Here is a 17,512-nt window from a genome sequence, read left to right on the forward strand (position 1 = left end):
GAAACAATGCTTGCAGCACATGAATCTTATTTCATGGGAAAATAATTACTGGTACTGAGAAGCAAAGATTACCTTTAAAAAAGGATATCAGTTCTTGGAAATTATCTTTCTGCTTGCAATTTCTGCTAGGTCAGAACATGCCAGAAAACTAATGGAAGAGCATGTCCAATGGGGATAAAGAGTCCTCTTTTACAAACCTCTAAAGTGTACTGAGGTTTTACTGATCATTACAATTTATGGACACACATTATCATCAAATGAGAATACTAAGCTAAAATAATAATGCAAATACTATTACTTGAGGAAAAAAAAGGTTTGCCCACAGTGTTTATGAACTCTTCTCTGGCATTTAGGAACTTTCAGCTGGAGAGTATGAACATCACTCATTCTAATTTTAGGGAGAAAATTAATCAGAATTACAAACAGAAATAATACAGACGCTCATGAAAAGTGATTGTTAACAAACGTAATAATTGCTAACAGCTGGCATTGACTGAAATGTACAGAGAGTATAAAAGAAGTACCCATAAAAGATTTATTGTAATTGTTTTCAGTAATTTTAAACATGTATTATATTTTTGATACTTTTTGATTACAGCATTTAAGTTTAGACAGATATTTACTGACTGTTCTGCACTTAAAAAGCATCTGGTAATACCTCTGACTTCTGAAAACTGAATAATGTAACAGCTGATATAGTTTACTTAAAAATTTATAGTGCTCTCTTCCATTACAAAAAAAGAACAATAACCTCAAAGCACAAGTATTGATAATCATCATCCAGATCACTGACCAGAACAGACCTTGTACCAGTAATGGGAGTCCTGGGCCCGTAGTACCTCTGGGGAATAAAAGAAACTGAAGACAGAAATATTTTTTTGGAGCTCTAACGATGGTGGCAAACCATCATTTTTGCTACTTTTAATCAACTTTTTAATCTGCTCAGTGATAAAACTAGCAACTTTTAACCCTCAATAGCCAACATATTGACATGCTGCAATTTATAAGCATATAACTAAAAGAATTAAATGTGCGGAGTGATATTCAGAAAAGGATAAAAAGGAAACTTGTCATCTAACACAGTTTATTATGAGAGGTAAGAGAACAATCGATGTAATGTATCCATAGCTCCTTTTTGGGGTTGGGGATAAGCTCTCCCTAGTTTTATGCCTTGTTTCACAGTATATTCAACTTAACACAACACTTAATGCCACAATGCTCCAGTTAAGTGACTTTACAGCACAGAAATATTGCTGAGGGAAAAATGCTGACAGTTATACTTCAAAAATAGTTTTGGATGAACTCAGATTATGAGTAGTTCAACTGCAGTTTCCAAAAATGGACATAACAACTGGAGAATTTTCTTCCCCCCATTGAGAGGTTACTGTGGTCTGTGGGTTTCTTTGTGTGGGAGTTTGCATCTTCATACACAGAAGTATAAGAAAACAGCCTCCCGCAAGACACAAAAATAAGACAAAATATAATATAGAAGTCTTCTGAGGTCTTGGGAATTCTGAGAAAATTTAGTCAATAACATTATGGAAAAGGAACTCATAAAGTATTCCTGAGGAGAATTTAGGTTCCAGAGATGCAATCAATTTCAAGATGAAGCATGACAAACTAGAAAAAAGACTAAAATAGACCTTTATATTGTGCTCAGCTAAAGCAAGGAGTGAAGTGAGGCTGAAATTTAAGCAAGTTTTTGAAGAAATCCTGTAGTTTGTGCTGTACAACATGGCAAATTAGATGAGCACAGTTATCACTGTTATATATCTGAATTTTAAAGCTGTGAATCTGCCTTTCTTTACTGGTCTTCTCTTAAATGGTCAAAGGAGATGTGATGTTTCCTGTGAAGTTGCTCCAGTGCTTCCAAACTCAACAGGAGTATTCTCATTGCTTTCAAATGCTGACCAGTAGCAAAAACCATCAGCACATGGACATGTAACTTAGTCTAGGAACATAATATGTGGCCCATCGAGGTCTGGGAGAGCACAAACTAGCTTCCAGCTTCTCCACTTGACTTCAGCTGCCATGCTAACTGAATATAACAGACCCATATCCCACCTATAACCTCATACATGGCAATGTGCACAACACCTCACCAGAGTATAGTTTGCATTTCAGATAAGCAAATGTAACAACATCATAGTCAGCTTTTCAGTGGCATATGTGCACACCTGAGAAAACTGAAGGGGCATTTAATCTTGATGCTACACAGTCTCTGTGCAGCACACAATATACCCCTTCCAAGTCCATCTTGAGTTGATTAGGAAATGGAATCTCTTTGTGCCAACTTACATTTTCAGTCTCAAAACTGCACCAGAAATTTATCATTCTGTCAACTCCGATCCCTCAAATTACTTTTCAGAGATACATTCAAAGGATCAAAATATTGCTTTTCTATTGTCGGTTTCTCTTGCAATATTTTAACAGTGGTATTTCATTACAATGTAAAGCACTACCTCCCTGATAAAAGAGAGATCTCTCGTCTACTGGTAATAAAGCATAAATGTATATTTTCCTCCCTTCCTCCCTCCCTCCTTCTTTTCCCTCTTTTCCTTATTATTTTCTGCAATAATGATTTTTAAGAATAAAAACAAAAGGCATCGTATCAGAGTGATGATGTTAATCCATGTTACTGGGAACAAGACAGAGAGTGGTACACATACACATTGACTGCTTTAGGGATTTGTCTTCTCTTCTTGCCCACCGTGGGAATTGGGGGGCACACGGAACTGTCACTGTTGGGTTGTGACTTTCTGCAGAAGGGGTTTGGTGGAAATCTCAGAACTGACCCGGTGGCACAACAGTGTGCTCAGGGCTGTGAATCTCTGAATGGTGAGAGCTATAAGGCTCTAACACTTTGGCTGGAGTTGCTTAGGCCCTTGTCCAGCACAGTGCATAGTTAGCTTTCACCACATATACTTATGTAGGTTTCTGTGAGATGAGTCGTGTGCTGACAGACAAGCGTCCTTTGAGTGCTCTGTGGTTTTAGCTGATAGATCAAAAAATAGAAACTGCAGCCAGAATGTATGCTTTCTGGATGCAGGCATACATTGATCTTACAGCATTAAATAACAGAAGTTACCTGTCTACAAAGTATGCTGAAGGACTTTAAAGAGAGGCTAAGTTCTATGAGCGAAGGTAGCAGCTTCCCTAGGTATATTCATCAAAGGAACAGAAGATCTAATGCAAAAATAGGCAATTTACATACTTTGTAACACAGAGTGTACCAATACAAAAGTATACAAACAAAAACAAAACATTCAGCTCTTTAAATAATATGATACTTTTTTTAAAATGCAGTTTGTCTTCTTTCCCCATCTTTTATAATGTATCCACAGTGAGAAAGCTGCATGTTCTTATGACTCATCTAATGAGAAGTCTATCTTTTTTCTTACCTTGATTTAAAAAGGTTTACCCTTTTTAAGCACCTAAAAATAGCTCACTGGTGTTTAGATGCAGATAGATATTCGAGGGATAAGCTGCTTTGGGAGGTTGCTTTTGTTTTTGTCCCAACAGGACAGATTGTAAGGGGATGGCGCTTGAATCCTAATTAGCTTCTGGCTTGTTTTCCTACCTCTAGTTACAGGAAGAACCTTCCCTCACTATTTATAACCCTGATTCTGCTGGGGAATTTTTTGTTCTATAAATGGAATGGGATTTGAGCAGATTTTCCCTTTATTCAAAATGAGTTGGACCTGATTTTACCTTCTTCTTTCCACCCAAAGAGCATCCAGTGGGAATTGACGGAAGTCAGTTCAGTGCTTTAGTCTCAGTTATGTAAGCTTCCTATCTGCACAACGCTGACGATACCTCCCAGTAGCCCCAACACAGTGAACATCTTCTTCTTCAGACTGTGCGATCTCAACAGGTCTCATGTTTCATGAAAAATAATTCTCAGAGTCTTCCCTCAAAAGTGAATGTCTTTCTAATATCTTCAGGAAAGACACCCAAGTGTATGGGATGGTTCTGCTTGCATCCATTAACTGATACAGAGTAAAGTTTGCTCCTTTCCAGGACTGCACTGGTTGCTCTACAGTATTCAAAAGAAAAAAAATATATATATATGATTTTTCTCTGCTGTTCCCTCATCACCAGCACAACACGAAAAGAATATTCAAAACCTCATGTCTTTGTCTAACAATTTCTCTTCTCCTTAGTCAGTGATCATTTCAGAGGTACAAAGATATTTCTTTCTCTATTGAATGAGTATCAGAACATATAGTTATTCAGACTAACACTATTAGGCAACAGCAGATGAATGCCTGACTCAAACACATGTCGAGAGAACTGAGAGAGCATTACAGCATTAGGAAGAGAGAAAAGTCTGGTTTTGATTACTGATAATTATAGATAAGCTGTAGCTGACAGTCATTTTCTAACCGCAAACTCAAATCAATCAATTAAAGACTGCATGCAGCAGCACCCGTGTTTAATCATTTCCAGGCTCTTTAAAATGATCCATTGCTCTGATAGCATGTCAGATCTGCTGTGTACCATTTGTTGTTGCTGCTGAGGGTCAAACATGCAGCTACTTTCAGGTTAATTTCAAGAACACAGTTTACAATCTAAAAAAATCCAAGAATTCTGTATGTAAAGATTAACCATAACTATTAAATCATTCTTATTTTAATTAAAAAAACATCACAGCTGATGAGTTAAACATCTTTTGATCTCATGTCACATAGTTAAGTGGAATTTTTTTGTTGAATATTTCAGTGTTGCATCAGGACGAATAAGAGGATGTAGTAATACAAATTCAACTCTGTTCCTCCCCTAGTTCCTACTTTCAAAGCTCTTTCACATGGGATCTGAAATACAAGGGAGAAGTTCATTATGAGATTTGGCCAAAGAACCACTGTCAGACTGTAAGATTGTCCACTAGAGCTTCTCTGATGTATTGGGTTGTTTTTTTTCTGAAATTTATTTCTTCTCACCATTGAAAAGAAGAAAATTAATTTCTGACTGTTTTGGGATTGTCAGGCAGCACTAGCAGAATAATATATATCCATTTTGGATTTGAGAAAAAAAAATTAGATGTTTTAAAATATTGGGATATATCATGCCATTCACACAAAAAAGATTGAATTGAAACAAACCATTATGATATTAAAATGAAATGCTTTAGATTCCTTTTTACAGAATTTGCCTTCAAGGAGAAATCTTCAAGTTTTACTCATAATCTAGGTAAAACTTCCTGGAAAGTTTCTGGTGTGAATAAATTCATATTGTTTATAGATATAATTCCATGAATAATTTTTTTCAGTCAAATTCCAATTACACTTAGGTAGTATCTTTTCAGTTTAAACTGTTAAACATTACGGCTTGACTAGATTTATAACAAAGGCTTAGTATGGGCTATGGACTAATAACAATAACTATTATATAAAGATATGATCCAATTACAAAGAGGAATTAAAGAAATTAAATCTCGAAGAAAATGTTTAGCTAAAACGCAGTATGTCAGGATGCTGGGCTTTGGGTTTCTATCATCACTTTTGTAATTCTAGCAAATTTTGAATGTGTTGCCTAAACTCTACTGAGTCCACACACTTGATTTTCAGTTGAATATGATTGGTTTTATGTCAATTTTGCAATTTAATTTTGGAGGTAATTGCAATGAAACTAGTTAAAACTCCTTTGTCTGAGAAAGAGTATTTTTTTTTTACCAAGTATGGATATCTGTATCAATATTCTACACCTATAAATTAATTTATAATGAATAGCATCTGATTTTTCTGTTGTTCTTGCATCCCAGTATTTCACTCAAAATATACCCATATTTAAAAAAAAAAATCTCCATGTCACTGACTGTTACTTGGTTCAACACATGAGTAGCAAACAAAGAGCATGTCCTCTATTATAAAATAAAGGCCTATCCCTTCCAAACACTGAAGACAGGTCTAGTTAAGTTAACTTTTGACACATCCAGCACAGACAACAACACAGATTGGTCACCCCATGCATTCCTCACAGTCATTGGACTAAAGCAGCCTCTTGTAGGACACAGTTCATCTCATGCAGATGGATAAGATCCTACAAGTGCCTACTTCTTATTGCAGTCAACAATAGGAGCCTATAGTGAGCTGACTTGATCAGGTTAGATATTTGGAAAAATTTCTTCCAAGAAAGAGCGGTGAGGCAGTGGCACAGGCTGCCCAGCGAGGTGGTGGAGTCACTGTCCCTGGAAGTGTCCAAGAACTATGGAGATGTGGCACTGAGGGACGTGGTCAGTGGGCATGGTGGGAATAGATTGGTGGTTGGACTTGATTAGCTTAGAGGTCTTTTTCAATCTTAATGATTCTATGATTTTATGATTCTATGACTCCAGAGGCTCCCGAGCTCTCTCAGATGTCACTGAAGAGACCCTTGACACCAGTGGCCACGCCTAGTCCTTTGATGAGAGTTATTGCACTGGGAAGGAGTAGCAGAAGCAAAAACGTGCTTTTGGCCCAGTTGTTGCTCTTCAGTCTTGATATATCACCCAGTGTGGTGCCCAGTATCTGAGATATGAATGCCTACTTTTCTTCACAGGAATACTCTGGCATACAGCCTGTTGACTGGCCAGTGCTTCTTTCTGAAGACAGATCTTTGGTATGAAAACAGATGGCTGGTTTTCTTCTTTTACAAGAGGCTTTAGGTAAACTATTGTTAGGAATCCACAGCTATAGTAATGAGCAAATCCTGCCACTTGTGGGTCTGAAACATTTTTGTGCTGTGGCTAACCTCCCTCTGCTCCTGCAAACAGAAGCCAACTTCTTTGCCCAAGCTCTTCCCTTGCTGATGCAATCCATCTTGTCAACATATACAATAACCTGTGCGGGCACAATTTATCACAGCCCCCTTTATTAAAAAAGATATATTGGGCTTTTAATTCAGCAAAGATGCTTTTACCATACTCCTTACTGTTGCTGAACTTCCTGTTGATCTCCTTGAGAATTTTGCCTGTCTAAAGAGTTTTGATGAGACCCAGTGCCGGGAGGCACAGCAGAAACTCTTTGTTTGCTGAAATATTATCAGCTGATCTGAGTACTCTCTTGTGAAATTGTTTATTTATAATATTCATCTTAGAGCATTTACACTTCACTGATGATTTGAAATTTAAGCAGTTATTTACAATTATGCTAAATAAGACCACATTTCTGTGCTGGTCACAAGTTAAGCCGGTTATCAGATTACATTCCTGTCTGATTCCTTTTATCTGTGATACAATGTGCTGTTCTCAACAATGGCATCAAATGAACTTAGATGTCTGACTATAAATCATGCACATGTCGAAACAATAATGCTGAAAAGATTATCATCACCCTCTGTAATTACAGTAATGGAAAACAGATACTGAAAGGACATTTTTCTGATCCTCAGAAAATCCCTGAAGAGGTCAATTTACTTTTCTTTGGGGAATATTTAACACAAAGAAAGTTATTGGTTTATACATCTGCTGAAAGAACTAAACTTATAATAAGCACAATGCCACAATATAAATTGGAAATGTATTTTATTGCACTGTTATGGTGGGGGGCTCCAGATGGTCCTGATATGCATAGTTTTATAAGAACTTTTTAGACTGTGAACACTGTTCACTGTCTGATAAAATGCTCTATCAAAGCTGAGATGTACTTCTGTTTCTAGGAACTTGTTGCAAGAAGCAAGGGAGAATATCATCTACTGAGATAGAGCTGGCATCTGTTTTGGGAGTTGAGTAGTTGCAGCAGAGCTGGATGAGGTATCACTGGAAGTTTTGGAAGAACAGAACTTCTGGTATAATCTTTGACCAATTCCAAGCATCGAAGTGGGGTAATAAAGGAAAATAAATGCTAAGAAAAAGAACCTCCTACATACCTTTAATTTAATTCAGTTTTTTTTTTATTGTAAGGAGCATACTCTTAAGTCTGAATTTGTAGCTCTCAAGACCAAATTGAGTCATATATTTTAGGACTTCAGTAAGTCTCAGTGGGTGCACGGACTCTTCTGGTATTCTGCACAAAGCCTAATTTTGTCCAACCAAATTAGATTTCTTAGTCCTATTTTTAAATGCTAAGTAGAATACTGTAACAGATAAACAATTGAGAGTGCAATAACCTCCTGCTTGATTACTGTTGTGGAAGGATAGGAGCTTAGATCCATATTTAAATAACCAGACTTTGCTCATCCAACATATTCGGACATTAACAGGGTAAAGTACACTCATATGAGCAATTCATCTGTCAGCTGAAGGGGCAGCAACCTCCAGCAGCCAGAAGTAGTAACCTCTGGCACAATCAAAAGTAGAAGTCCATAGCTTGAGCCACAAGGTTTTGGCTGTGTGAGTAGCTTACCTGCTGCTTAAAGAAGCAGCATGCAGGAGAACCACACAAATGTGCAGATGAGAATCACCATCCGCCTACATGCCTGTTTGTAGCACAAACCTCTTCTCCGGGTTCCTTTACCAGCACTGATCTCCAGCATATTCTGGCACCTTTGTCCTCCAGCATATAGAGCAGAAGGCACACCTCTGGTCTCTGCACTTCCAAATGTACATAGATGGTTGAGGAAAGGGCAATGAAAGTAATACAAGAGATAGAACAGCAGCCATGTGAAGAGATACTTCAGAGACAGATAATACATTTTTAGAGGAAAAGGTGAAGAAGGGTAGGGTTGTGAACAAGCAGATCGCATGAGTTCGGAGCTCAGAATGCATCAGGTCCCTGCTACTGTCAAAGCATTTTACTGGGCCACGTTGGGTTTGACTCAGAAAGGTATGTTTGTGCTTCTACTCTTAGAATAACAGCTAGCAGAAAAAGCTACCACGGTGAAAACTCAAAACAAGTACTGCACTGTAGAGTTGTCCCTGCTCTGTCCAGCAGACTGCTGTTTCACCCTTCAGCATGTCCCTGTTGTGTGCCAGGGTAGCAGCACACGCTGCAGTTTGTGGTAAGCCAGCAGCTCCCTGTGTTTGAGGAGGAGGTTTGCCTCCTTGCCTTGCTCGTTGGCTTGCTTGTTTGTCTCCTGGTACAGCCTATGAAAGTTGTTGCGAAATGTGTGAGTTACCAGAAGAAAACATTTCTCTGTCTTGTTTACAGAACCCAAGCTCTCTTAAAACAAACCCATAACGGATAAAGTGAATACCTTGTGTCCTGCTTCTCAGGATGGACAGGACCTAGATACTCTACCCAGAGTGCAGGCTTGACAGTGCTCTTGAGAAACATAATTTAGTCTTTTCTCCCTTGCTTATGGGAAAATAAATTGTATGAGCCTTTTTAAGAAACTGGGTCAGACTGGATCGCTCCCTGTTGGGGGGTGCTGGAGGAGTTAATGATGTGTTTCTGACTGTGCTTCATCCTTGTTCAGACATGAGAAGGATATAAGGACCCAGTGAAGTTCCATCTTCAAAATCATTTCAAACACGTTAGGAAAGTTGCCTGAATATATGGAAGTGTTGCTAACATTTGAAAATACACTTATCAGTGTAGATCCTAATTCCTTTATCCCATCTCTTCTGATGACCAGATATATTCTCTGGGATGATGCATTTTCAAAATCTGAATGCATGGTCAGATGTTGAGATTTATTCAGCATACATAGTTGTATATGTCTGACTTAGTCACTGAGGTACCTTTTACAGTTAATATAGATCTCTTCAGTATAGTCAAAACTGCTTAAGTCTAAATTCACTACACTGCGTTCAGACAAATCATGACTCAGACTGTCGTTGATCTACTTACTGTCTTAAATGATTACAAGGGAAGATAACATTACTAGCTCAGATCTACACTATAGTCTACTGAAAGGTGAATCTCACTAAAGGAGGTAAGTATGAGCAGATCTTGTATGATTACACCCGAGTTATAGATGCTGAGCAGTTGTCTTAATTTTCCTTCCCTTACTGGGATATTGCAAAGGGATCTTACCCTAGAAAAAGATTTCCCTGATGTAGGAATTCTCATCAGCAGCTCCTTCTCATCAACTTAAGTTCCTTTTGCAGAGCTGAGGGCACAACTGTAAGAGCTGTGAAGTATGGGCAAGTGGAATGGTTCACGGAGGAAAAGTTTGAGTAGAAATGCCCTCAGTGAGAATAACAGCGTACTTAGTCCTAGAACTGGGAGAGTCAGAAATGACCTTTACAATCACTTCTCTGAATGAGAAAGCAGATCACCTGACTGTGGTTGTGCTAAGAGGTCTTCATGAGGACTGTAAACTTACCCTTCGAGTTAATAATATTTGACTTAAATCCTGTATAGACACAACATCCTTGGGCACTTTCCTGTGCTTGCACACACCCACAGGAATACAAACAAGACCTTAGCAGAGAGCTTCTTACAGGCTCTCAGACCTCTTGGTCACCTCCCAGCCCACTGCCTACTCATTTCCTTAATGGCACCTTTCAGCAATTCTTACCACACCACTGAAGGAGCAGGTGCTAATTCTAATTCTAAATAAATATTTCCTGTATCTTTTATGGTCAAATCTAAACCATAGTAAGCCTTCTTCCAATTTCCTAGCTTGCCATTCCAACCTCAGGGAACAGTGAGAGTTCACCTTGTACTTTACATTTTCCCATCCAGATAAGATCACTGCTGCTGCAACATACATCTATATCCTGCACTGCTACTCTGTTTTAGGACTTTTTTGTACACTGATGAATAGTTTGAACTTAAATCTTTGCAAGTTCTGGATAATTAAAAGGGACACCCAAATGCCAAATTATTGAAGAAATTGTGTTGAACAGCTTAAGCTACTGGTTTAATGTTGATTTTGTATTTATTATAGAAATACAGAATGTGATATCATGCTGTTTATCCTTTAGCTGATCTGTGGAAAATGGTGTGGCATTACAGCAGTCCAAGGAAAGCATGGGAAATGGTGTCTCACGCATCCAGTTAAGCCAGTGTGCATGCCCAGCAGATGATTTTTACTAGGGTAGTGCAAGTTGCTCATCTGGGGCCTGGCTGTTCTAAGGAAACCGAGCCAGTGTCTCACGTTTTTGTATTGCTTTCACTTGCATCATTCCAAAGACACATAGGAACCTACATGCTTATCCAGGAATTTCTTGAAAATATTTAGGTGTAGAAGAAGAATTTTATGTCATCTTCCCCACTTTTTTCTCCCCTTCCTGGAACCAGTGCCCAGTGAGGAAAATACTGAAAGTATCGTAAGCAACCTCAGGAGATCATTAAAAATTCTGTGTCCTAAGGAAGGACTGTCTAATTTTATGACATTCCTGACAGGTTATAACCAGAACTGTACTTACAGATGTGAACTCTACACTTGTTGTAGACCATTGATTCTGGGAATTCATTTTTATCCCGGATGTTAGGGCATTCTCCCCTCATGGCTGTTTTTTTTTTTCTTTGTTTGTTTGTTTTTTTTATTTCTATTCTTACCCACTGCAGAATGAAGAATAAATTTTCCTCACTGCAGCTTGGGTTTCTGAACACAGTTTGCATTTCTGAAGACAGCTATGAGCACAACTAAACTTTTTTTTTTTTTTTTTTTTGGTGCTGAGAAAACAGTATTACTCATCTGTTAGTTTATGGAAGTGACCTTTTGATAAAGGCTTTTATCCACTGGGTTCCACAGTTCAGGCACACACAAAGAGCATCAAATGGCCATCCATTATGCCCAGTGAGGTGCTGGTTGTCCCTGGAGACATCCAAGGTCAGTCAGGATGGAGTTCTGAGCAACTTGATCTAGCTTTCGGCGTCCTTGTTCATTGCAGGGGAGTTGGGCTAGGTGGCATTTAATGATCCTTTCAAATCCAACTATTCTATGGTTCTATGATTATTTTTCCCTGTAAGCCAAATTTCATAAAGGGCTGGTAGACCTCCAGTAAGCACATCAGATCTTGTTTGTTGTCTTCTTTACATCTTCCTTGTTTGACTTTTCCTTTGCTGAAAAAACTGTCCATATATCTCAGTATGAAGACTTCTAATTAAATTAGCTGCTCTATTTTTGTCTTAATCTTTTTTTTTTTAATTCCCTCCTATTGTTATAATAATTTATTTCCCTTATTAGAATGAAGGTTGGTTAAAAGCAGAGCAGATTAAAGCCTGTAACGCTAGTTATGTGTTCTTATGTTATATAAAAAGACAATAATAGTCAAATATATAACTATTCCCTGTGAGTTCTTTCTTTGAGATAGACACTAAAACTGTTGTTGAGTCAAGTCTGAATATCATATGCTTTTAATTCAGAACATTGTTACCTTAAGTACACTAGTCTATTTGCAGAGATTGTAATGCATTTATATAGAAATGTAGATAATCACAAAATATGTTTTATCTTGGATATATCAATCTTAACACAGAGATCCAGAATATCATATTCTTATCACTCTGCAATTGTCTCAATCCTGCAACTGGGATGTGATTCTTTAATATTATTTTTGCTTCTCTTCCATTTTTAGATGGGACACAGTGTGAAGAACATCATGCAATGCACAGTGATATATCACCCTGACCCTAAAACTTAGAGTGCATCAGACAATATTCCTCAGCCGAATTATACTCAGCTCAACACAAACATTTTAAATAGATGAACCTCAAAGAAGAAATGCTGCTCTAAGACATTTCAAAGGCATTTGCAAAAAAAATATGAGTTGGGATTTTAGAGTTCTTCTTGTTTTCATTACTCTGTGCTCAAGCATTGGACAAATATCAAAGCTCCCAAAAGCAGCAAGACAACTGGGATATTAAAAAAAAAAAAAAAAAAAAAAAAAGGGAAAAGAGCCTTCAAACTATCCCATGAAAGAAAATGTTTTTCTCTGAAGTTCTAGTCTCTATTGCAAGGTTTCATTTCTATTATATTTTTAAATCAATCTACAGTGATTCTTTAATTATACCGTTGTCAGTATAGCAACAGTATATCCTTAAAGCATTATAAAGTCGTACTGAAATTAATCTACCTAGATCCCAGGGTTCCAACTACCATCTGTAATCTCAGCATACAATGCTCCTTTGTAATACCCTTTTAATTTAGCTTTTGGAAAGTCCTCTGTGACAGCCAAACCAAGTGGTTTCAGAGAGTGGCAATTCTTGAAGCTACTTTTCATCAATCATTTCCACTTTGTTCCCTTTTAAAAAAATGCATTCCATTTTCACTTTAATTGAGAGGCTGAAAACATAAGATGAGGCATAAATAACACAGACTGTGTAAAATATATGCCCCTGATAGTATCATACTACAGTTTCTACTGTCTTCAGGAATGAAATTGATTTTTCCAGGTAATTGAAAGAGTGTTTTTAATAGCACCAGTTGTTAACTACTGTATATTACATTGATCCAAATAGAATTGTATGGGACTTTGTCCTTATCTTCAATAAAATAAATAAATACAATACTAGGGCTTCTCTGAAAGTAATATCTCCTATTTTATGATTTTGGCCTGCAACAACAGAGGCAGATGCTGGTGGTATGGCAGTAGAGGTTGAACCTTCCCACCAGTATCCTGTTACATTTTGTTGCCACGTGACTGATGACAACAGTGGGGCAGTCTGACAAAAAGAGATCTGACATAGAATTGTGTATGAAGCAAAGGAATTGAATTCTTCCAGGTGGAAAACAATGCACTCATTGACATTAATTAACACTTGCTGAACATTTACAGAGAGTGAGGAGTGGACGTGAGCGCAGTCAGGTTGTAAGTGATGCATTTCAGCATTGGTGATAGTGATATGAAAGACAAGACACGTTCTGGATTGTCGTGCACAGCTGTCACACTACAAAATGAAGAGTATCTCAATCAGTTGATCCCTGTGAATCATCAGATTACAACCAGAGAGCTTTGTGTGAACCTTCAGTGTGTTGAAAATGAGGGTGGCAACATTGGAATATCCCAAAGTTTTTACTAGGTGAGTTCTATGATTACTCACACAGAAACAGAAAGAACACCATATGCAAGTTTGTCAGGACCTATTGAACAAGTGGATCTTTGGTGGGTGAGAGCAAGGAGTTCCTTCTGAGTACAGCTTCCACTAAGTTTCTTATTTCTATTCTGCTGTGTGTATGCCTGATACAGAGAGTGTACTGAACAGCATCTCTCCAGTATATTTATTTATAGATTGATACATGTTGTGGTCCCAGCAAGGCCCTGGAGCTTATGATTCAAGAGATCCGCTTCTGTGTCTTAGGTTTTTGCAGGTTTATAGCACCAGCCAAAAAGAGGTACTTATCCCAGCTTTTAGGTATCTCAGCAATGATTAGGGAAAAGTAGTGTGAAAAACAGCAGTAACTTTCTGCTCTACGCAGATAACAAGTTAGTTCTTACAGCAGATGCTATTGTGTCTCTGTTCAAGGCAGATATCTCACACAAAGATGTCCTTCTCCTTTACAATTTCTAGCTTGACCTGAGCTTATGCAGCATTATCTGGGCAGCAGTGTACAATTTTTGGACACCACAGAACAAGCCCACTACCTTAGAGGTTTCAGAAATTATAGCAGAGAAAGGGACTGAATAAGCAAAGAAGGAGAGGAAAATTGTTTTTGCCTCTGTTCATGGAGAAAGAAGGCATCTAAATGCTGTGCCAGGGAAGGACCAGCACACACTATGGTCATTCTCCAGAGAATCTAAAAGTACAATTACCTGAAGTCACTGGACAATAGGGAATTAGAAAAATAAAACAACAGATGATTTGGCTCTGAACAGCAAGTCTGCTCTATTAGCACTTCTGTGCTAATTCCCTCCTCTATAACTCTGGGAATGCTTATCTCACAGGGATTTGTAGGCTTTTACTGAGCATTATACAAATGCTGTTCCTACAGCACTGATTTCAACAGTACTATTTAATATGTACAAGCACATAAGAAGGAGACCCACAGCAAGTGACATCTGAACCTTAGCAGCTCAGACAGTAACTGCAAGGAGAAATGCAATGATCCCTTTGGTGTGGTTTTCTCCTTCCTCATACACAGGCACTGGACCAGGGGTTCAGCACTGAGGTGAGATTGAAGCAACTTCTGTCTCACCCCAGGCTTCCTCCGTGTTGGAACTCTTTACCACAGAAACTGATTCCCATTACTACTAAGGCTCAATGGGATATGAAATCCTCAAATAGCAGAAACTTTTTGCTTTTAGTAGCCAGACTTGGGCAGATAGGAATACACATATGTATGTGTGTTTGTGTATAAATGTTTGCTTTGCATAGTGAAAGAAGATTTGTAGGTGTACAGAGTGGGAGAGCACTGGTATATACTGGCAAATGTGTGTGACTGTCTGTAGAGATATGATCATGTTGTAGAAAAAAAATAAAATATTACATTTGAGATAATCAAGTTTTCTTTTAACTAGTACAATATATCATAGAAATAAAGTAATAGCAGAATCCTTCTGATGCTCATTAGCACCCCATCACAGTTGCTAATCGCACTTGCTTGTTAATGATGAGGACCCTATTATTGAAAAAAGAGTAGAAAGTGACCATATATTATAGCAGATAAAAGCACCATACTTCTGTTTGCAGGATAGAAAGGCACAGGCAATGCAGTTTTCCAGAACTCTTTTTCCAGTTCTCATGATGATTTTAACGATGGATTGAAAGAGAAGTCAAAATGGATCTGCCATGAAATAAAATACATGATTATTCAGGACTCTGTGCAGAAGTATATGGTAAAATCTTGTCCATCACATCACCATCGTGTTTTACTGTGCTTAAGAGCTCAATTAAACCTGAGAAACCTTTTCAAAGTGAAGTTGTTTTTATAACTGCCTTGAACAGTCTGCCTAGGGAGGTGGTGGAGTCATCATCCCTGGAGGTGTTCAAGAACTGTGGAGATGTGGCACTGAGGGAACAGTAGGGATGAGTTGAAGGTTGGACTTGATGATTTTAGAGGTCTTTTCCAGTCTTAATGATTCTATGATTACACCCTGCTCCTAAGTCAAAACAATGTCTTCTCTGTCACCTTGGTACATGTTATTAACAACTGCCTTCTGAGGAGAGGAAAAAGGAATTGGGAGAATGTTTTATCAGGCAATTAGTACTGTTAAAGCATAGATATGTGCATACGTTTAAATATTACACAAGCTTAGCAGGATACAATAGAGATCTGTATACAATACATAAACATGAAATTATGACCTCGTTCTTTATGGCAAAGTATTTATACTGTTAAAATTAGTTAAACATGTTCTGCCTCTGCATAACCGACAAACTGAAGACGTTTCACAGCAACACTCACAAAGCCAAGTGATTCTACAATATCCCAGAGCTGTTCTTGCAAAAGCTTAGTTTTTAATGCTATAATTATTCAGTAAGTTGGCCTGAAATACAGAAATATTTTATGAAGTCAAATTTTATTTATACAGATGTACAAAACAAACTGGGAAACCTACTATTAAGTTGTGCTACCATGAAACTGTTCAGAAATAAGGAAGATGATTTCTGAGAACCAAGGGATTGCAAAGACCCCTATTTCATTACAGAGTGTAAAGCTGTGGACATTCAGCACTTTAATTTTAATTTCCACTCTGGTAAGTATTTCTCATCTTGAAAAGCTTAATTTTCACTGCAGTTTTGGAGGGTGAATACATATGTGCTTTCTGGATACAGTTTGCTTGCTTTTTCTGAACAACTATTATTGCATTTCCCAACACTCACTTTTTTTTCCTGTTTACAGTCACAGAGATCAGCTTTTTATAAGACCTTTACTCATGGGGAGGGAATGAGCCAAGCAACACTTGAGTCCTCCTGCAGAACTAAACCCCTCCTGAAGGTTTTGCCAATTGTCAGAAAAACTAAACTCCATATAGTAAAAAGGAGATACTTAAACCTCTTCTCTTTACTTTGTATTCAAAAAGAAATTTGAGTTATATTTTTTTCGAAAAGCAACTCTAATTGCATTTACCAGCCTACTGGGTTCACTTCAGAAAGGTATTTTAACTACCTGGTAAATTCAGACCAACAAGCAGAGTGACTAAAAACCACTGTGTTCTTGAGGCAGGTTAATAAGTTGGGAAGATTTCATGAAGATCACAGTTAGTGGCAGTCTTAGATCTTCACTTCAGCTGGGTCTCTGAATGAACTTAGTTTTGAAGTAATAGTTTGAGTTTATAGGTAAAAAAATTGCATTTAAGAACATGGTTTAAAGAACCCATGGTAGGGCTATAAAGTCTCCTGAACTACTCCAGGTGTCAGCGTACAGTCACGATCCTTTGTGTGTTTCTCTATAAATGCATGTTAACACACACTGCATATTTGTACACATTTAGCTTGCATTCCCTGCCATGTTTAGACTCATGTAAGTGAATGTCGTTTTGACCACATTCAGTCATTTTCCACTCTCTAGATTAAACAATTTAAGATAATGTTCTCCTGACACACAAATCACTGAGAAGACTTTAAGCAGAAGGACCTGTGTACATTAGGGACCCCCAAGGAACTGTCTGGGGGCAGAACCTGATTATAATTTGGTACTTGCTACAACTCATTTGACTGAACATCCTGATTATCCTTAATTAGGTGGCCAGATTTTCTTTAGCAGAGAAGGCTGGAGCAAGTGTGTAAAACCAGCCTTGAAGATATCCACTGAGCCAATG

General features: G+C 37.9%; 1 long non-coding RNA gene across 3 annotated transcripts in view; it reads left to right on the forward strand.

Annotated features, from left to right (window-relative positions):
• The window catches only part of LOC146544887 (uncharacterized), a 62,694-nt gene extending 49,356 nt beyond the window's left edge, over nt 1–13,338 (forward strand). For all 3 annotated transcript variants that reach the window (XR_014881905.1, XR_014881904.1, XR_014881906.1), the window contains one exon: nt 12,389–13,338. This is a non-coding gene — a long non-coding RNA (uncharacterized LOC146544887). The remainder of the gene's footprint in view (nt 1–12,388) is intronic.
• The last annotated feature ends 4,174 nt before the right edge of the window (nt 13,339–17,512 follow it).

Source organism: Meleagris gallopavo, chromosome 2 (assembly GCF_905368555.1).
Source record: "Meleagris gallopavo chromosome 2, MGAL_WU_HG_1.1, whole genome shotgun sequence".
Lineage (NCBI taxonomy): Eukaryota > Metazoa > Chordata > Aves > Galliformes > Phasianidae > Meleagris > Meleagris gallopavo.